At 40.8% G+C, this 21,512-nt stretch overlaps 1 protein-coding gene across 3 annotated transcripts in view; it reads left to right on the top strand.

Annotated features, from left to right (window-relative positions):
* Positions 1-21,512, top strand: part of MTUS2 (microtubule associated scaffold protein 2) — a 690,072-nt gene that overhangs the window by 15,104 nt on the left and 653,456 nt on the right. For all 3 annotated transcript variants that reach the window (XM_030818580.1, XM_030818583.1, XM_030818581.1), the window contains exon 2: positions 4,912-4,984. The gene's annotated coding sequence lies outside the window, so the exon portion shown is untranslated. The remainder of the gene's footprint in view (positions 1-4,911; positions 4,985-21,512) is intronic.

Genomic DNA, 21,512 nt, shown 5'->3' with positions numbered 1-21,512 from the left:
TGAATTGACATTTCTCCAAAGAAGATATACAAGTGGCCAATAAGCATATGGAAAGGCAGTCCACATTAGTCATTAGGGAAATGCAAATTAAAACCACAACAATATATCATTAAGATGGCTAAAATTAAAAAGACAAAATTTAGTGTTGGTGAAGATATGGAAATGTTGGAACCCTGGTACTTGCTGGTGGGACTGTGAAATGGTACAGCCATTTTGGGAAACAGTTGATAGTTACTCAAATTATAGGCATAGAGTAACAACATGACCCAGAAACTCTATTCCTAAGTGTATACTCAAGAGAATTGAAAACTTACATCTATATAAAAACTTGCACATGAATGTGTACATAGGAGCCTCAAACTGGAAACAATCAAATATCCATTAACTGATTAATAGGTAAATAAGATGTGGCTTATTCATACAATAGAATATTATTCAGCCATAAAAAGCAGTGAAGTACCGATTTCTGGTACAAATGGCTGAACTTTGAAAGCATTTTGTTAATTGAAAGAAGCCAGACACAAAATACAACCTGTTATATGATATATTCAGAATAGGCAAATTCAAGTGACAGAATAGATTACTGGTTGTCAGGGACTGGGCTGAGGAGGGCTGTGGAGTATCTTCTAATGGTCTGGGTTTCTTTGGGGGGTGATGAAAATGTTCTGGAATTTGATAATGGCGATGCTTGCATGACCTTGTGAATGTGATAAACACCATTGAACTGCACCTTTTAAGATGATGAATTTTATGGTATCTGGGCTACATATCAGCGAAGCTGTTATTTAAGAAATTGTTTATCTTCATTTCTGAGAGTTTTAGTTCCCCCCAAGGCAGGTGCTCTGCCTTGCCCTGGTCCTGCTCAGATTTCGGTAAAATATCTAGATTGGAAGATTAGAAACCTGAGAAGTTACATGTGAAGTGCCAGCAGCTATAGTAGAGTAGAAACTTAGTGGCTCAAAGGAACTCTGAAAACAATATTCTGTGAGCTTTTCGTGTAGGGACAAACTCTGTGTTTAGCAGGGCCATGCTGTTCAGCACTGCAGTACAGTCTTTGATGCTCTGGCTGTATGTCATTCGGAAAGATTAAATTATGCTTAGCATCATGTTAATGGATTTATTAATAAGGGGGAGTTAAGGTATACTTTATAGGGTATATTTCTGTTCAATATAAATATAATGTGAGCTGTATATGTAATTTTCTGTTTTCTAGTACCTGCATTTAAAAATCAGAAAGAAACATGGAATTAACTTTAATATATTTTATCTAACCTAAAATATTTAAAATATAATTTTTCATGTGGAAATATTTTACATTTTTTCATGTTGAATCCTCAAAATAATGTATTTCATACTTAACAGCACATCTTAGTTTAGACTAGCCACATTTCAAGTGCTCATTGGCCACCCCTTGCTGAGTGGCTACTGTCTTGACAATGTTAAGAGTGATTTTCATGAAAGTAGATGCAAAGCTTTCAGAGACACAGCATGGTATACTGGTTTTGAGTTGGATCCAGATTCAAATTCTGGCTTTGGCTGTAGCGCTGCATTTATTTATTCTTAAAATATTTACTGACATCTGTTCTCAAAAATCATAGTCTATTTCTACATAGGGTCAGGCGTATGAATACTGGAGAGAAGTATCATGTTTTATTGTGCTAATTATTGCAAGACCTAAGGAAGGGAGTGGTCAGTTCTATCTGGGAAAGAGTTGGTAGTGGTCAGGAAGGGCTTTGCAAAGAGGAGAGGCCTGAGCTCCATCTTGGAAGAGGAGGTAGATGAGGACAGAGGCATTCTAGGAGGAGGCAGGAGCAAGGGCAGGGAGGCTTGCAACAGCACTGCCCAGGAAATTGCTTATAGCTTGGTTCACATGGAGCAGGAGTGGGTGGCTGAAAGGGTGGTATGGCTGAGCTGGAGTTGAGGGCCATGTTATTTGAGGGCACCTGCAAGGGGCTTTAGAATGCATTTCATATTAGGCAGTGGACACCCACAGAAGAGCTTCAAGAAGTAAGTGATGAGGTGGGATTTGATCTTTCTTGTGTTGTTACCTTGGGCAAGTTATTGACCTTTCAGATCTGCCCCCCTTAGTCTCCTATTCTGCAACATTGGGTGACTGAAATCTACTCAGGCTCTTGCTATGAAGATTAAGTGAACTAGTATATGAAGCATACCTGATGGTCCAGCTCAGACTCCTGCTGAATCGAGAGACTGCTTCTCTGGTAATGTCCATCTGTTGCCCTAGCTCCTGTTCTTCATTGTAGTTGTGCTCCAGCAGTACCCAGGGAAAGCTTTCAAGAATATAAATTGTTGGAGCACAACAATCAGCCTCAGGGTGGTGTCCAGGAATCTATGTTTAACAAATCTATGTTTAACAAATCCTCTCTGTGGTTATTATGCAGCCACCTGTTTCGGGTTTGCATACCAATGTGCAGAGTTCATGTCCTCAACTCTTATCTAGGATTCTGGGCCATTCGATAACATCAGCTCTTCCTGCCTCTTACATCAGCTTCCGTGTACTGTTTCCTGGTCGATGGTCTGTAGACCCTAGTTTGATCACAGTGGTAATTACCAGTGGCCTAGGGCTACTCTGTTTGAGGTTGACCAGTTGGTTCTTAGGTGGCTCTTCATAGATTGGCCTCATTGAAACGGTACCTGACATCTTCTACACATGTGTATATCTACTTCACAGACCTTAGCCAGTACTCCTTAATTTTGTTCACACTCTTATTTAATATCTGTATTAACATAAAGTCACGTTCTAACTCCTTTCCACAACATGAAGTATAATTCCAACTTGTCTATTAATTCAGAGCTGTTCTATTTGCAGCTCTTTATCTGTGACCATACCCATAATAATAATAATGACTTTTTTTTTCTGTTACAATTAGTACTTTTTTTTTCTGTTACAATTAGTACTATCATTGCCATCATTGATACATTTACCTTCAACCCTGTAGGGGTCCACAGTAGATCCAGATATCTCTGTTTAAAGGGGAAAGTCACTATTGGAACAACACAGAGTGCCTCTGAATGTCAGATTTACTTTGCTTGCATTTCATTTCATGGTCTTATGTGTTTTTAAGATTCTGATTGGATGTGAACAAAATGACAGGTTTCATCTAGCATGTCAACTTTGACTTTGTCACCACCATTCTGTGACCATGTCACAGAATGCTGATTTTAATCCTACATCTTATCTTCACATAATTAATCTAAAAAATAGGGAATGAGAAATGGGTGGTACTAAAAGGAGATTAAAAAGTTTATTTTGCGGCTGGCTGCTCTTTCGTGCAAAAACAAAACAATTTATAGTAGGCTGCTGATTTAATGGGTCTCCTGGTGGGAGGGAAAATTATTTAAACCCTTTCCTGTTCCTTCTCTGAAGAAAACGCACTTTGGGAACTTGTGAATTTTCTATATCTGGGGTACCCAAATGGCCTTGATTCTGCTAGTTTTTGCTTCCATTAGTGTTGTGCATGCTTCGAATTAACATTGTGGTGGGGTGGTTGTGATGCTGTTGTGCTGGTGGTGGTAGTTGTGGTAGGCCCTAAAATAGATGGGTTACTACATTTATTACAAGACAGAAGTAAATGTTCCCTTCATTGTCCTGTGGACTTGGGCTTGGACCTGTGTGGGATGCTGCTCCCTGGCCATGCCTGTCCTGAGGTAGTGGGCAGCTCTTCTGCACGCTTCCCTCTGCATCTTATTCCTGCATCCATCTGCCCCCTGCATCTTGTCCCTCACTTGCTCTTGCCTGCTTTCCCTTTCACCTGCCCCTGTTAGAGATCAGCATGCTCCCTCTCACCTTTTTGTCTTCCAGCCCTCAGCTTTTCTTTCTGTCACATCTATGCTCTTGGAAAAGAGTCTTATGTTGCAAGGGGGAAGCCGAGGGGGTTGGAAGTAAATGGGGACTGGGTGGGAAGAAAGAACTGAAAAGATACACATAAGCCCTTCCAATTTGCTGGAGGTAATTTTTTTCCTTTCTTATCTTTTAGATACCATTGATGGTAAGTTAGAATGGAATCAGTTACTTATACCCAAACCATTGATGTTGCTCAGAAAAATGATGTATGTTGAGCAATAGTAGTTTAGAAAATGTAATTGTTTCATAATCACTGGGGTTTTCATTCCTACTCATTTTTTTTGTTTGGAAAAATTATGAAATTGCCATATGTGTAGGTAAAAAAATGGTTGAATATCAGCAATTTTGTGTAAGTCAACCTACTAATAGCAGGCATTCTGTGGTATCTATGCCAGTAACATTTGGGAGGAAAATTGGTCTCTTTTCTACCACTAACAACTAATCTTCCTGTTGGACAATTTAGAGAAGAGGAGTAATTTGCTGATTTTTTGAATAGAAGTTTTCTTAACAATTTAGTTAATATTAATGTTGTTAATATTGTAGGATTCATAGTTCTTCTGGTTTTTTATTGCTTCCGAATTAGAAGAAAATAAGCATGACAGTATAAATTTGGTACATAATATGAAAATGAAGATCTACAAAATGGACGTGATTATTCATATATGAGAGGTATTCTTCCCCTGACAAAAGCTCTGTCTTAAATCCTTAAGATACTTCATTTATATGGTTTATTTAAGAATCAGTTTTCAGATCATTAACTACTTGAGGGATTAATATAGAAAGAAAACTGAAGTCATGTAATCCACTGAGGATTAATCTGAAAATAAGATTAAGTATCTCTAAAATCCTAGACTCAGCTAATGGAAAAAATGGTGAGTTGATGAAGCAACTCCAATTATGAAGAGTTTGTGGTATAATTATTGCGTAGATTCAGGGACTTCTGAACTAACTTTATGTTTTGGTGAGAAGACCTATTATAATGAAATTACTGTTTATGCTTTCCTGAATTTTTCTCCTTCTAAATTTTCCTATATCTTTTTCTTTTTAAGGTTTCCACAGCTGGATTGTTTACTAGGGCCAGTTGTCACCAATGGCAGTAAAACTCATTTTCTGGGGAGCAGGGTGAGTTAATGTGGATTTCTACCTGATTTATTATTCCATTCTATTTGGGCCTGTGATTGTCTCTCAAATGTTGTTTACTTCCTTATATTCAAGGTAAATAGCTGATGGTAGTTTGTTTTTTTTTTAATAAGCGATATTATTAATGAAATAAGTCAATGAAAATAAATTATATGAAAGCTTAATTTGCTTATTTTTTAAAAGCTGTGAGGAATCTAGTTAGATATTGACTGAGTTCAAGTAATGTATTAGTGATTTTAAATTTGTAGGGGGTGTTTAGAATTGACACGTCTTAGTAGTAATCTTCTGTAACAAAGGGTCATGTTATTGTTAGCATGTGTTTAGTAATATTAATGGACAGACATAGAACACAAGCTTTAAGTAGGGGATATGCTTGATAACTGAAGTTACTGAGAGAAGATGACCAGACTGGGAGGAAAAAGTGAATGCAGTGCAAACAGTCCATTAAACTAAGAGCAGAAGCTTTAGTGAACAGCCAAGACCACAGAAAGCTTAAAACATTTGAGGGAAGCTTTTCTGAGGGCTGCTGCTAGCCCATATGGCGCTTTGTGCAAATTAGACAAAGACACCCCTCTGTAAGACATTCACTTCCGTCTGATGGGAAATTATTCAGCTATACTGATTTTTAGAACAAGACATTTTATTGCCATGTGCTAGAAAACTGTAATATAAATAATCAAATTACCCATCTTTAAATCAGCAAAGTTTTAATAAAAATACAAACAGCTTTTTTAAATGAGTAGAGAGATGCTCATGAGGAGACTGATGCCTCCTTAAACATGGTGCTCTTCCACAGTGCACAACCTGAGCAACTGGGCAGGTTGGCTCTGCCTTGTTGGAATTCAACTCATGATAGACTCTAAGGAAGGGACACTTTTTATTAAGGTCTAGTCATAGGGGACAGAAGATAGAAACAAGAGTTTGAGGTTTGGCTTTGATTAGAAACTTGGGTGGCTCGAAAGAAACTTACCAGAAGCACAGTAGCTATAGGTTTGGGGTCCCAAAAGGGTAGCCTGAGCTTTCTAGGGCTAAAACTAGGAAAGAAACACCTAAACTGTGCTTTAAATTAAATTTATGACTGAGTTTCTGCCATGTGGTGATTTATAGTATGTGCTTTCAGATTCTCCCTACTTTAATCATGAAAGCTTCATTCTATAGATCACCACCTGTGTGACGTCCTTGTTCTCAAAGACAGTTTAAACTTGCACTGTTTTTCTTAGTAAAAGAGATTTGCTTTCAGAATGTTGAGTGTATTCATAATGGATCGTTCTTCATTACTTACAAATTTTTGTAATTAATCTTCTGATGCAACAAAAAGCTATGATGTTGCTGTTAATGAGTATTTGATAGATATTGGTTGACAAATAGAGGCTAAGTGGGATGTGGCAATACTTTGGGGCCAGATTTAGGGGCTACAGGTGGTGTATGTGACTGGTGATTGAAAAGTTATTGAGGAAATTAGAACAGATATGGGAAGAAGTCATAGTGTAAGTAGGTGGATGTGGCATTCATGGTAGTTGGAGTCATGGTGAAAGTGGTGGAGGTTGTGGGGTGGTGAGGATGGTGGTGGCCGCTGGAGTGGCCAGAAGGTTGGTAGTGGAGAGCTGGCAGCTGCCACCGTGGCGCTGAAGACACATGAGAAGGAAGAGATGACAGATGGAAAAGATGCCAGGCTGTGGACACAAAGTATGTGGCTTAAGTAAAAGCTTTTGGTTTCTTGGGTGCTGGAGACAAATTGACCAGAGGGATATTCAAGGGGCCTTCTTTTTGTGGGGCTGCAAAGTTAGTTCTTTGTGTGTGTGTGTGTTTTTTTTTTTTTGATACGGAGTCTCACTCTGTCGCCCAGATTGGAGTGCAGTGGCGTGATCTCAGCTCACTGCAACCTCCGCCTGCCAGGTTCAGGCGATTCTCCTGTCTCAGCCTCCCGAGTAGCTGGGATTACAGATGCGTGCCACCACACCTGGCTAGATTTTGTATTTTTAGTAGAGACGAGGTTTCACCATGTTGGCCAGGATGGCCTTGATCTCTTGACCTTATGATCTGCCTGCCTTGGCCTCCCAGACTGCTGGGATTACAGGCATAAGCCACCGCGCCCGGCCAAAGTTTTTCTTATTGTATCATTTATCCCCTTCTCCCCCATTCCCCTCTATGCGTATGGTGGAGGATTTGATACTGTGAATACAGAAGCACAGAAACATGATCGATTACAAAAACCATTCATGAGATTTAGGGCAAAAGGCCCCAGTGTTATTTACATCTAAAACGACCTCTCCTCTGCTCCCCCAACACAAAAATGATCTATGTTTTGAAGAAAAAAATGTAGATTTTTTTTTGAGTGGAGGAAGCAGAAGGAAAGAGGGAAACCAGATAAAGAAGACTTAGATCAGTTAATTCCTCCCACCCCTGCAGTTGTTTAGTCTGTTCCACTTTGTGGACATTCTCCTTGCCTGTGGAACACCAAGGGGAGTGAGAATATGAAGACACTTTGGATCTGATGTTTGGCACCTGTGATACTGAGCTAATAATTTTGTGTTTCATGTTTCCTTATCTTTCAGTAGAGAGAATGATATTCCTTATTAGAAAACACAGAGGGAATATTTGTGAAAACACTGGCTTGATGAATATTCAAATGAAACAGAATGATAGGTTTGATGATGATCTGGTATTCTCACTGTCCTGAAACTTCATGATTTTTGGATTGAAATAATTTATCGCTGTATGGTCCAAATAGTTGTCCTCATTATTTTAAAGAAGAGATCCTTTATGATGATTCTGTAAAGATGTATCTACTCTGCAGCAAGAGAGATTTAGGATAGCACAGCCTTTGAAAAAGGGGAGTTAGTGGGTTATCCTGCAATGGATGTTAGATTAGGTATAGAGCACCATGTGCTTGATGCGTGCTTAATGGGACGGAATGACTTTACCCTGTGCAGGTGCTAGTAACAGCCGCATACACTGGGTGCTCCTAGTTCAGTACTGTGCTGAGCCCAACACTCATTATCTCATTGGCTCCTTAGAACCCCCTCTGGGGCAGGTGCTGCCATGGCTCTTACTTTACAGCTCTGAGAGGTGAAGGATGGAGCTAATGTTGTAGCCAGACATGCCTGTTGCCACTAGGCTTTCCAGCCTCCTTGGATCCGGACTGGCTCCACTCTTTAATGTCTTTTTCATTTCTCAAATATTATGCATTTTAGACCAAGCCCATCTCATCCCCCAGAGCTGCTTTAAAATTGAGCAGATAATTCTATCATTAGAGGACACCAGCTGAACAAGGCCAGGGGAATCCTAGAACTAAATTTGTGCCACATAATGAGATGTGAGGGGATTGTTGGTTGCAATTGCTTTCCCAAAGTCCTGAGAGATTCCTGAAGGTTAGAGGGTTTTTTTTTTTCTACATGTGATTCAGAAGTACGTAAGTCATTGAAATATCCTCAGATTTGGAGAATGTGGAGGAACCCAGCAGTGTGTACATCTTATTTTCTGCTTTAAAATTATCCTCAAGAATAGATTAGAAGCACCGGGCTCACAGAATCTGTTTTTTGAGGCAGGGTAAGGTTAATCCTTTCCCTAATTCATCTTTTTTCCATAGGCAGAAAACACAGGATGAAAAAAAAGACCAAACACATTTTAATATTTAAATTCGTAGATTCAGAGCCCAGAATTTTAGTATATTGGTTATTGGGATAAAGGGACTGGTGGATTCAGTAAATGTCACATGGGCAAGTCTCTTAAGATGATAGTAACCATATAAGCTGCTTTGTTGTCCTTTTTAAAATGATGCATAAGACTGTGCAATTTTCCCTGCACTAATGTCTTGTATGTACTGTTATGTAGCTGCTGTAGCCAGGAATTAAACCTGTGATCTGTTTGATATGAGGCCAGATTTTATTAAACTAGGTCATCAGGGCACACACGGGGGCTGGGTCATGCTGGCACTGTGTCATCTTTGGAAATTAACTGGGTAAGCATGCCAGTAGGCAAACGAAATGGCTTTGCTCCTGCTATTAGAAGCAGATAGCGGGGAGCTGGGTAATATTTGAACATGCATCCAGTTAATGATGAATTACAATGGGAATCCTGGAAAAGTTCCTGTGATACTCATATTATGTCAAAGAAGTTCATCATGTTTGAAATTATCACAGGAATTACAGAATAATTCAAAATGAATGGGTAATTATTCAAATGTTGTATGAGTTATTGCTTCAGCGTGCAGATTCTTAATACAATGTGGATTTCTGCCCTCTCCTTGTAGAAGCACTGAGAACCTGAGCTGACATCAGCCATTTGGTCGTGATTTCCTGGGGCAGAAGCTGGGGAGTTTGCCTAGGGAGATCATTTATAGTTCTTCTTTTGAAGGTTGAGTTTGGTTCTGTCTAGGAGATAGGAGAATGAATTAAATGACATTTTAAAAATGGCTTTTTAATGTCTGCTTTTGCCTGAAAGGGATTTTGTATTTAATTCTTTGTCATATTTATGTAGTTGTTATTCATTGTACTTAGTGTCCAGATTTTTAAAATGCTGCGTGTGTGTGTGTGTGTGTGTGTATGTATGTGTGCGTGTGTGTGTGTATTTAATGTTCAGTTGCTAATATGGGGATATTTCTGTTAGATGCCAGGATAGGAGAAAGGCCTTTTCAGAAGTACTTGTCCACCCCACATGGCTTGGGGAGCAGCTTTGGCACATGGTGAGGGAGGAAGGGGTCTGCAGCATTTGTGTGTGAGTGTGTGTGTATGTGTGTGTGTGTGTGTGTGTGAGAGAGAGAGAGAGACAGAGAGAGAGAGAGAGAGACGGAGTCTAACTCTGTAGCCCAAGCTGGAGTGCAGTGGCATGATCTAGGCTCACTGCAACCTCTGCCTCCTAGGCTCAAGCAATTCTCATGCCTCAGCCTCCTGAGGAGCAGGGACTACAGGCGCACGCCACCACACCCATCTAATTTTTTTGTATTTTAGTAGAGACAGGGTTTCACCCATGTTGCCCAGGGTGGTCTTGAACTCCTGAGCTCAGGAGATCCGCCCGCCTTGGCTTCCCAGAGTGTTGGGATTACAGGCATGAGCCACCGTGCCTGGCCAGCATTTTCTTTTTTAAAATTTTAATTTAATTTACTTATTAATTTAATTTTTAGAGACAGGATTTCACCTTATCACCCAGGCTGGAGTGTGATGGTGTGATCATAGCTCACTGTAACCTTGAACTCCTGAGCTCAAGCAGTCTTCCCATCTCAGGCTTTTGAAGCTAAGACTATAGGCAAGTGTCACCAGGCCTGGCCAATTTTTTTTTTATTAAATTTTTGTAGAGATGGGGTCTTGCTGTGTTGCTCAAGCTGATCTCAAGCAACCATCCTTCTGCCTCTACCTCCCAAAGCATTGGGGTAACAGGCGTGAGCCACCGCTGCTGGCTGGCAACATTTTCTAATCTTTCTGCTGTAGATTCCACTTGTGACTAGAATGTAAACTTCACAAGGGTGGGGATTTTGTCTGTTTATTCACTACCATTTTCCTGACACTTTGACCAATAAATGCCTAACGTTCATTGGACACTCAGGAAGTGTTTCTAGAATGAATGAAGCAATTTGAAGCTTGTGTCTCTGGGAAGTAGAATTCTTTTTCTTTCATCTCAAAGGAAGACAAGATTTACCTAGTGTTTTGCTTATTCTTTCAGCAGCACAGAGACATATTGAGAAATCAAGGAGAGACACTTCATTTAAGAAATTGGAAGGAAAAAAATACCCTTTATGGTGTAAAACTTATTTAATGGAAGGCCTGGCTTTGTGGTAGAGGTCCCTGTTACGTTTTCTCTCTGTTTTGTTTGTTTTTTTTTTAACCTAGAGAACTTGCTATACATGTTGCTCAGAATAAGAGGGTACATAAGTCATCAGATAGCCACAGAGAAGGATGATACAGACTTCGGTGACACTCTGGGTCATATCTCAGCTCTGGCATTTTTTAGTGTGTGACTTTACTTACGTTACAGTTTCCTTACCTTAAAAGGGGATGGTACCTGGCTTGCAGCTCTGTAAGGATTACATGAAATGAGAAGGGAGAGCACTCAATAATATAACAGTGCCTGCCACAAAGTGAATGTTGCTTCTCACTTCCAAATGAAGTCTCATTTAAGTCTCCTTTAAGAGCTTGACATTACTAGACTTGCTAATTTAACTGCTTTTCTTAAAAACATATATGCAGTTTTTTTCTTAAAAAATATATATTTATTCCTCCTTCAGAATAGGGCATGTTAAACAGAGTCCTGTAAGAAAGTAGAGCTGCTCGAGTTATAGCCTGGCACTGTGGATCGTGTTTAGGCATTTACGTAACTGCACTGATCTGAACTAGTTTGTTAATGAACGGACATTTCTTAAATATGGAACCCATGTGAGAGACCACGGGGGAAATCTAAACTAAGTTTTTGAGGTCTCCCAATCCAGGGCAGCTCTGTCTTTGGAGTTTAAAGGAATCGTCAGGTCTCTGTAATAACTAAAGAACACGAAAGAATTATATTGAAAACACTTGGCTAATTATAAGTTCTAAGAGGCATTTCAGTTCACTCAAGCGTTTTAACATCCACCAGGACATACAGATATACTTCTCAGTCCATCAAGTCAAAAGCTGTGCATGTCTTTTAAATGTTTTAGTTGTAGTTTTCTTCTTTTCTCTTGAGGAGAAATTACATTATCAGGGCAGGTTAATCTCCACAGACTATTACAGATGTGCAAATAATATGCCACTTACAGTGCATTTTTAATAGACTGCTTGTCAGAAGAACTCATGTTTTCTTCCGCTTCATGTAGAAGCAGTTCTTGTATATGCATTCAGAAAACAAAGTAGTCTTTCATTTAGTAAGAAAATGCACCCTTAATGAAACAATGAATCTTAATAGGAAGAGGGTATCAGGACTCATCTTCCTTCTCAAAGGCAAACGTAACAAAATTGATAGTCTATGAAACTCACTAATTTGTCCTAGCTCCATAGCGATTTTTCATACCTCATGCATCCCTGTACTTTGTACTATAGTCATTTGTGAACAGACATTATTTCCTTACTGGGCTCTGTGCCTCTTCAGTGGTGTAATCCATGTCTTATTCATTCCCAATATTATTTGCCAAAGTGTCTTACACATAATGGGGATCCATAAATATTTGGTGAATCAACGAGGATTTTCTGAGCAAAATACAGAGGGTTGGGTTCATTGTTTGTGGTTCTCATAGTTTTAATTGGGGGTGCTGTGGAAGAGTTCATGTCCTCGTTAGGTTCTGGCTGAGCCAGTGTGCTGTATTGTATTTAGGATGCCAAGAGAAGCCTGCCAGAAAATCACCTAAGGTAATTATTTTTGACAAAGTGGGAAGATATTCAAATAGACATGAACAATATAGAGTTTCTGACAATAAAGTCAATATCACTTAAGGTTTTTTTTTTTGGCCCCTTGGATTCTTCTTGTTGGTTCCAGTGCAAATGAGAAGGTGAGGATGAGGGTGGAGTCTAAGTTTTTGCCTCCCAGATAGAGGGACACAGGGCATAGGAGCTCTGATTTTGGGTTCCTCGGTGCAAAGGAAGAGGGAGGGGAGTAGTCCAAAGGAAAAGGCAAGAGGATCTCTAGAAATGGGGCTCAGTGGGGTGTCAGGCCTGGATTCGTCTAGAGGACACTGAGGATAACTTATTGTGATTTTGTACCTCTCCCCCTTGCCTATCAATTTCCACTGCATCCTCTGTCTTGTTCTGGCTCTGGCAAATTGATAAGGAGTCGGCAGGGTGGTTTTGCAGGGAAGGCCTCATTTCCTTTCCTGTGTGGCCTAGTTCTTCCATCTGTGACTCTCTTGATAGCATCTTCCCAGACTTTGTTTCATTCTTGGCTTTTTCAACACCTCCCAGGCCCATCTCTTGGCTGGTCTCAAGTCTTGCTAGGGCACTGTCCAAGGAAACCATGCAGCAGCCCTGAAGACCTATTGCTGTCTCAGAGTTATGCTTCCTGATGCTGGATGGACCTCACATAGATGCAGCCCCTGGGCACCCACGTTATGCAAAGCTCAGGCTTGGGAGGAGAGCAGGAAGGAGGGGAGTAGCTAGGCCTGTTCACTGTCACAGGTAGGCTTTTACCAGGGCTTTCTGCCTTGGCCAGGCTCAGCCCTCCTGTCATCTGACCTCCCTATACACTTATCTGCAGGATAATGCCCCGATTTCTCAGCAGGAATATAAGACCCGTCCCACACTACATGTTTTATCCACATTTCCTGTCACACCCTCCTTTTCTAGTTCAGGGATGGAGATATATATATATTGAATGCCTGCTTTGTGATAGTCACTGTGCCAGATGCTGAGAACGTCAAAGGAATAAACTTTGGTTTCTGCTTTCCAAGAATTTACTATCTTTCCAAGAATTTACTATCTATTGGGATAGCCCAATATACAAACAACTTCAAAAAAATAGTTTAAAGGAATGTTAATGGGGAAACACAGAGGTGGGACTCACAAGCCGCTTTTCTCCATCCTTCCTAAGCCACTCATGGTTCATATGTATGGGGGTCAGCCAGTATTGGTTTGATTGTGATGTTTTATATCTGTAGTATTGTATGACAATAATTGCTGTTCTGAAAAATAGTATTAGATACCATAAGAATGATAATGGTCAAAAGGATTACATTATATGATAAATAATAAAAACAAACTTGTTGGAATGTTAGTGGTACCTGGTATGGGAGTGGTATCTAGTGTGGTAGGAAAAGAGATGAATATTTCAGAAGTATTTTCAGTAACAAGGGGTATGATTATTGAGTTTCAAAGAAAATTAACTCAGAAAAGTCTTTCAGTAAACATTCCTGTTATCACTTTATAATAATAATTGATATTTCTAGCCCCACCCTATTCCCTGCCAATCCCTCTGCTGTTGACGAAGAGATATTTTTGGCCCGAATGGTCTCAATGTCAACCTACAAGGATTTGACCACTCTCCCAGTGGACATTTGGCAATGTCTGGAGACATTTTTGGCTGTCACAACTGGGGACACTGTGCCACTAGCATCTAACAGGTAAAGGCCAAGGATGCTGCTCATCATCCTGTAATGCATAGGGTAGTTCCCCACAAAGGATCTTAACGACCCCAAATGCCAGTAGTGCCAGAGTTGAGAAACCCCAGTCTGGATGAATAGCCTATATTGCTGCATGGTCTTCTTATAACAGCCTTGTTATGATTTAATCCATCAGATGAATAGTTTTGATGATCACTTAGCATGTTTTGGAGAGCTTTACTAATGTATCCCCAGTGTCTAGCACAGACCCTGTAACCTAGTCCACAATTCATATGTATTTGTTTGTTGAATGCGTAAGTGCATATATTCCTGAAGATAATAGCATTTTATTTGTTTTCCAAACACTCCTCTTGTACTTTCAGAGTTAGATAAATGGAAAATATGTGCCGGAGTTTATGAGAGTTATTTCAAAGATTCAAAGCAAGTGTTAGGTCAGTAAAAATAAGACACCTGGGTCTCTAAGAGAGAGAAAATAGAAAGTCATCAACTCTAGTATCAGCTTGTTTGCAAAGCTGAACAGGCAAAAACACGGCAGAAGTTCATGAAAGCCCAGTTGGTCCACAGCCACAGAGGAATATGCTCTAAGCAAACAGCTGCACCAAAAAGCAAACTCAACACAAACCTGTAATAGGAAAATAAGTGGGCATCATACAGAGTCCTTAGAGGAACTAGAAACTGAGCTTCACAGCAGCACTACCTGCGGCTAGGGGCACAGACAGATATAACTACAGCCAGCTCAGAAATTACCTTGCACTGCCCCGTGGACGCCATCTGTGCTGGCTTTGCTGGGAAAGCCAAGTGCTTGACTTCCCAATTTCTCTCTCACCGTTTTCCTGCTTGAACCCTTTGCTCCAGCCAGACTTTCCTGCTTCTCCTCTGAACATGCCTTGTGCTGCCTCTCTCTCATTGCCCATGACGTTCTTCTGTCTAGAATGCTATTTTCCTGCTCCTCTCTACCTCTGAGTTTTCCGAGACTCAGCTCCAGTTCAGCAGCCTGTATGAAACCCTTCCCAAGTTTTTCCTGCATAAAAAGTCTTTAACAATCTGATTTCCCCCTCTCTTACCCCCTCCAAATCCAGGAAACAAGGTACTGTCATGGTTTATCAGATTCCATTCTATAGAAACCTCAGGTGCTTCAAAACGATTAATGGGACAAATGCATCTTTTCATGGTTGTTGGAACAGGCCGTAAGGATGGGAGAGCATCTCCCTTTGGTTCCTCAGGGCTCATTGGATGGACGCCTGCCACAGGCTGTACACAGCAGTCTGCTCGTTGGTATAAGGTGCCTTTGAAGGTTCTGATAGTACTTACCTGGACAAAGAAAGGGACCTGAAGGAGTACTTTTATATTGTCCGCAAACTCAAGAAATAGACAAAAATGTAAATGTCATCCTGACATTAGACAGAGATACATTCCCCTCTGTATAGGGCCCCATCCCAGTTTTTGGACACAAGTGGAATAAAGCCAGCCCTGTTTTCTCAGGGTTCAGATACAACATGGAAGCTGTGTGTGTCTCTTGTTGTGCTCTGATCTTGGCTCGTGGCAAGTTCAGGGAGAGGGGCCAAGCTTGGCTAATTGGCCAGCGACAGCCCTGCTGGGCTAGGCATTCTGTCAGTCTCACCAGGCACCCTCTCTCTAGATTCAACTCAGAACTTTGCAATATTGTGTAGAATTCCCAGCAGCAGTGAGTTCTGATCAACTCTATTTACAAGAGCAATATTAAAAACATAAATTGCCCAGAGGGTATGCTTAACATTAAAGTGTTAAACAGTAGAGGGAGAAGGGACTTGTAAACATGAAGTTTAATTTTGTTACAGAGAACTTTCATTCTTTGTGCAGGATGTCTTAAGGATGTCTCTAAACCATCCTGGAGACTGGTCTTTAGACAGTTGATTCATTTTCTAGCAAAACTCAGACAGATATATTAAAATTAAAATCTCATGCTGGGTATAAAATTTCATTATTATACCTGTTCTTATTACAGTCACTTGTTTTCTATTCATATGAGATCATTGGGTAGAGAAAATTTACCTTGATTTTTGCATTCAGAATTCAGTTGCCTGTTTACCATGGTTTCATTTATTTTTAGATGAAAATTTCCCCTTTTTGTGTGCAGCTGAGTGTATCTCTCAGTTGCCAGAAAGGAGGGGAATATCGCTGTTAAATGAGGATGATCATTTATTTGCAAGTTAAAACATATTCTGAAAAGGATGGAAGCTTGTTCTTGCCTGAAGCTTGTTTGTTCTGTGAGGCTTTGAGGTGTCTCTGAGGGCTGTCTCTATGCTCTATTTTGTCTTGTTTCTTAGCAGTAAGGCCTTTACTTATGTTGGTATAGGAAGTAGAGAAAAGTGATAAAAATATCCGGAGTGGACCTAAGAGAAATAAGAAATCTGTAACATTCGCATAATTCAAATGCAGGCCTGGTGATTCTGAAACATTCAAAATTGTGTTTTTAAATGCCATTATGTAAGCACATACATTTGTCCATTGACCATGATGGAATTCATTGTAAGTGACCAGTGGTTCCCAAAGCCATGGCATTGGCTGATCTACAAAGAAAAGGAATCAGAGTACCTGTTTCAAAAATAAATCATCACATGTATATGCAAATAATTAAGAAAATATGTACTGAGTGACTACAACACAGTGGGCACTATGCAGATGTCAGAGATACGAAGATGTATATGATATAGTCCTTGCCCTCCAGGCACTTAGAGTCTAAGAGGAAATACAGATGAGTATAGATCCGGTACTTCTGGTACCTGCTGACAGGGACTCTGACCAGGGTCCTGAAGCACGCACCGTTCCAGAGGCCCTCCTTAAAAAATATGCAAAATTACTAAAGGAGCACCTGGTTGAGAGATGAATGTGTATGTTGAAGGGGCTTGTGCAAGTGAGGATCCCCAAAGTGTCAGTTTCCGCCCCTGGCCCTGTGGGATGTATCTGAGTGGGTAGGAGCACTTGAGCAGGACTTAGCCCCCAGCTTGGCCTGGGGCACCGCTTCCTGGAGCAGGTGGCACTGTAGGTGTGTGCTGTTGCCACTCTTCTCTCCTGGAGTCTACTCTCCACACAGTAGCCAGCGTGAGTCTTTAAAACCTAAATGAGATGATAGCACTCTCCTGTTCACACTTGCTTTCCATCACACCGGGACTTGAACCCCACATCTGTCTCCCCCGCCCTCGCTCCTGGTGCTTCCTTGCTGTTCTTAGACCTTCAGTCACTTTCCTGTCTGAGGGGTTGCACTTCCCATGCCCTCTGCTTGCAGGATTACTCCCTCCTGTTTAGCACAGGGCTGGCTCTTCTGCACCTGCTCAAATGTCCGTCCTCAGAGGGGCCTCACCTGATTACACTATCTGGTGCCCTTCTGTGTTCCCTGCCCTCTTTATTCTGACTTATTTTCTTCAGAGCATTCTCCCTACATTACATACTCCTTTGTTCGTCTGTCTCTCCAGTTGGAATGGAAGCTCAGGGAGGATGACTGTATGGCTCTTATTCTCTGCTATTTCCCCACACCTTGGATGGGGTCTGGTATACAGGAGGCACTCATTAAATACCTATTAGAAGAAAAAGTGAGTGAAAGTAATACAGACATGGTGTGGGGACAGTAACTGGGAGGTCTGTCTTCAACAGTTTGTGAAAAGGGAGGCTAATGGTCTTCCAGGACTCTATTTTGAGAGGCTAAAAATGTATTTGTTTCTGAGCAACACTAACTTACAGAATTTTTAAATTCCTTGGAAAAAGGCTGGGCATAATGGCTCATGCCCATAATCCCAGCACTTTGGGAGGCCGAGGTGGGTGGATCACCTGAAGTCAGGAGTTCGAGACCAGCCTGGGCAACATAGTGAAACCCCGTTTCCACTAAAAATACAAAAATTAGCCAGGTGTGGTGGCACACCCATGTAGTTCCAGCTACTCTGCAGGCTGGGGAGGGAGGATTGCTTGAACCTGGGAGGCAGATCACGCCACTGCACTCCATCCTGGGTGACAGAGCGAGCCCCTGTCTTAAATACATACATACATACATACATACATTACTTGGAAAAAACTTTCATGCAAGATTCCTATGGATGGATGGCATCTGATGATCTGAAAAAGGTCTGAGATTGTATTCTAATTAACAGTTACTTAAATGTTCTCTTGTCTCAAATGCCTTCATGTTGGATCTGGTTGGAAGGGATTTAAATCTTGAAAAGTGAGAAAGGGAGGGGACAGTTCAGTGTATGAATGTGTGGTAGGAGGGGAGTTTAATTTTCAAGAGGTAAAAAGTCCCATCTAAAATGTTTTCTCCACTGATGATGTATTTGTTAACTTTATGAAAATGTATTTGATCCTGAAAGCAGCAGCACATTGAATTGTGAAAGTGATCTCTTGTTCTCCATGTTCCTAGTGGTTACATATTCCTCTTCTCTAGAATGGCAGTGGCTGGAGTGGATGCCATGGAGGCTCCTAAAATTCTGCTGGGGGTGGCTGATGAGACAGAAACTAAGGTTTCACTATATTTTGCTATAAGGACTGACACAGATGGCCTCACTTGGGCAACCTGTAAGGCTCTGAACCGAGGTGTCTTGAGGTAGCTGGTGGAAGGTCCGTTGCATGGAGTGGAAACAGTGACACCTTCATACCCTTGTCCTTTTTGCTGCATATGTATATGGGATTAAGTAGATTTACAAATTACATTATCTAGTTATAACCAAATTGACTTTCACAAAAATACAGAAGTGGCTTAAAAATCAGAGATTGACCATCATGTTAAAAAGTCAAAGTGCAAATGAGCATCAAAGAGATGGCGCAATTTATATTCCTTCCACTACTGTTTGTGTGAGAATTGCCTTAGCCAAATAAAAACAAATGATAACTTAATCCTAACTATATAAGAAGTTGGCCAAGGAATTCAAGATCATCAAGAAGATTGTTTGAAATATGGATTCATAGCTAGTATTACAACAGTATATCTTGTGCTATCTGTATAGGATGGCTTGTTACAGTAGTTACTGGTCAGAATACATGCAATCTACAATGCATGAATAAACAAGTATACTTGTATTGGGGGATGTGTGCTCAAAGCTTCTTACAATTAGGGGTGTCCACTCAAGAAAGCTTAGTGTCCACTGCTTGAGGGACTTGCTATTCAAAGCATGGTCTGCAAATGAGGCATCAGCTGGGAACCTTTCGGGAGATGCAGCATCTCAAGACTCACCCTAGACCTCTGGAATCATAATCTGCATCTCAACAAGAATCCCAGGTCATTTGTATGCACATTACAGTCTGGGAAACACTCCTTTAGGGAATATTTTATAAGGATGCTGCTTCTGTGCATCTGAAACCAGGGAGTCATTTCTCTCCACAAGAAATTGTGGAACTAAAGATGTCTGATTTTTACTTCTAGTTATGTTGCTTACAAACTTGGCCTTGGGCAGTTTAATGACCTGCTGAGATTCTGTTCCCACATCTGTAAAACAGAACCAACAATCCTTGCCTCCCAGAAGATTTGTAAGGGTTGTCTAGAATGTGAAGCCCTCTCAGGAACCACCGTTCAGTTTTGCCTTTTCCCCTCTGCCTTGTTAGTCCGTGAACACATTGAGGGAGGGATAGCTCTTCTCTATCTTTGTATTTCCCAGCACAGAGATCTTTAAACTTTTGCTCATATACCTCCTAAAAAGCCTTGAAAAATAATATATACCTGCCCATTTTTAAAAGTTCCATTGGTTTATCATAAATTTTAAAAGTTACAAAGTAATCCCTAGGTTGTTGTAAACATTGACATTTAAGAAATAAAACCAGCTATATCCCTCTTTTCAGTCTAGCCAGTAGAATCTGATCACTGGGGAATTTGAGAGGCTCTCAGTGGGAGGAGCCAGAGAATGTCTTCCCTCCCTCTCCCTGACTTCCGTGGCGCGTCCAGTAGCAGCTTAGTCTCCTGGCAGTTCTAGCTCCCACTGGATGGGCTCATGGTGGTTCCAGCTGCCTCCTGGGGATGCTCTGGTGACACATCGCTTCCTTTTGTCCCTTTAGCTCAGGGATGGTACTAGCTTCCAGCCCTTACTCATCTTGGTGTTTCTCCGAGGTTCCCAGCTGATTTACCAGCTCTTCCTTCATTGGTTTAGTCAGTTCCCTGCAGTAATTCCCTCTGTGCCAAATAAAGTAGATTCTTTCTTTTTTGGTTAGATCCCAATAGATAAATATACCAATCTTTATTGATATGCCAATACGAGTTGTGCTTTTGTCACTGGAAGGTTTTTTTTTTATTTTAATAGATTATTCTTTAGTAGCATAATTCTATCATCTCACAGGCGCTAGTCATTTTTTTAAATTAAATTAAATTTTAAGTTCCAGGATACATGTGCAGGATGTGCAGATTTGTTACATAAGTAAATGTGTGCCATGATGGTTTGCTGCACCTGTCAACCCGTCACCTGGATATTAAGCCCAGCATGCATTAGCTATTTATCCTGACGCTCTCCCTCCTCCTAGACTGCCCCACTACTGACAGGCCCCAGTGTGTGTCGTTCCCCTCCCTGTGTCTATGTGTTCTCATTGTTCAGCTCCCACTTACAAGTGAGAACATGTGGTGTTTGGTTTTCTGTTCCTGTGTTAGTTTTCTGAGGATAATGGCTTCCAGCTCCACCCATGCCCCTGCAAAGGACATGATCTCATTCCTTTTTATGGCTGTATAGTATTCCATGTGTATATGTACCACATTTTCTTTATCCAGTCTATCGTTGATGGGCATTTGGGTTGATTCAATGTCTTTGCTATTGTAAATAGTCCTGTATTGAACATACACATGCATGTATCTTTATAATAGAATGATTTATATTCCTTTGGGTATATACCAGTGCTGGGATTGCTGGGTCAAATGGTATTTTTGGTTCTAGGTCTTTGAGGGATCACCATCCTGCCTTCCACAATGGTTGAACTAATTTACATTCCCACCAACAGTGTAAAAGCGTTCCTATTTCTCCACAGCCCTGCCAGTATCTGTTGTTTCTTGACTTTAATAATCGCCATTCTGACTGGCATGAGATGGTATCTCATTGTGGTTTTGATTTGCGTTTCTCTGATGATTGTCACTGGAAGGTTTTATACCCCACATCTATGTAGCCTGGAAAGATTCAGGATGTGTGAGGGGTATTCTTCTCTTTAAGAAACAGAAGAAGGGTAGTTGTGAGAGAAAAGATGTTCCCAGGCAGAACAATTTTAGGAAAAAGTACAAATAGAATATAAGGTTCTGTAAACTAATTCCCTTCAAATGAGCACCTTTGAAATGTGTCTGTGTGCTCCAGTTTGAAGACTGCTGCTTTGCAGAGCTGGACACATTGCACATTTAGGCATACTAAGTATTGTTTGAGTAAGCGGATGGTTGCATATGCAGGGAAGTCCCAGATTGTCCATAAAATCTTTTTTTAGCAGTGGTGAGGCCCAAATGCAGCCAACAATGTGGGATGCGTGCTCAATTTGACACATCCTGAGCCTGCAGTTCATAGCTGGTCAGAC

This window comes from Nomascus leucogenys, chromosome 9, assembly GCF_006542625.1.
Source record: "Nomascus leucogenys isolate Asia chromosome 9, Asia_NLE_v1, whole genome shotgun sequence".
NCBI lineage: Eukaryota > Metazoa > Chordata > Mammalia > Primates > Hylobatidae > Nomascus > Nomascus leucogenys.
Note: the sequence above shows the minus strand (reverse complement) of the source record. Positions and strands in the feature narration are given on the sequence as shown.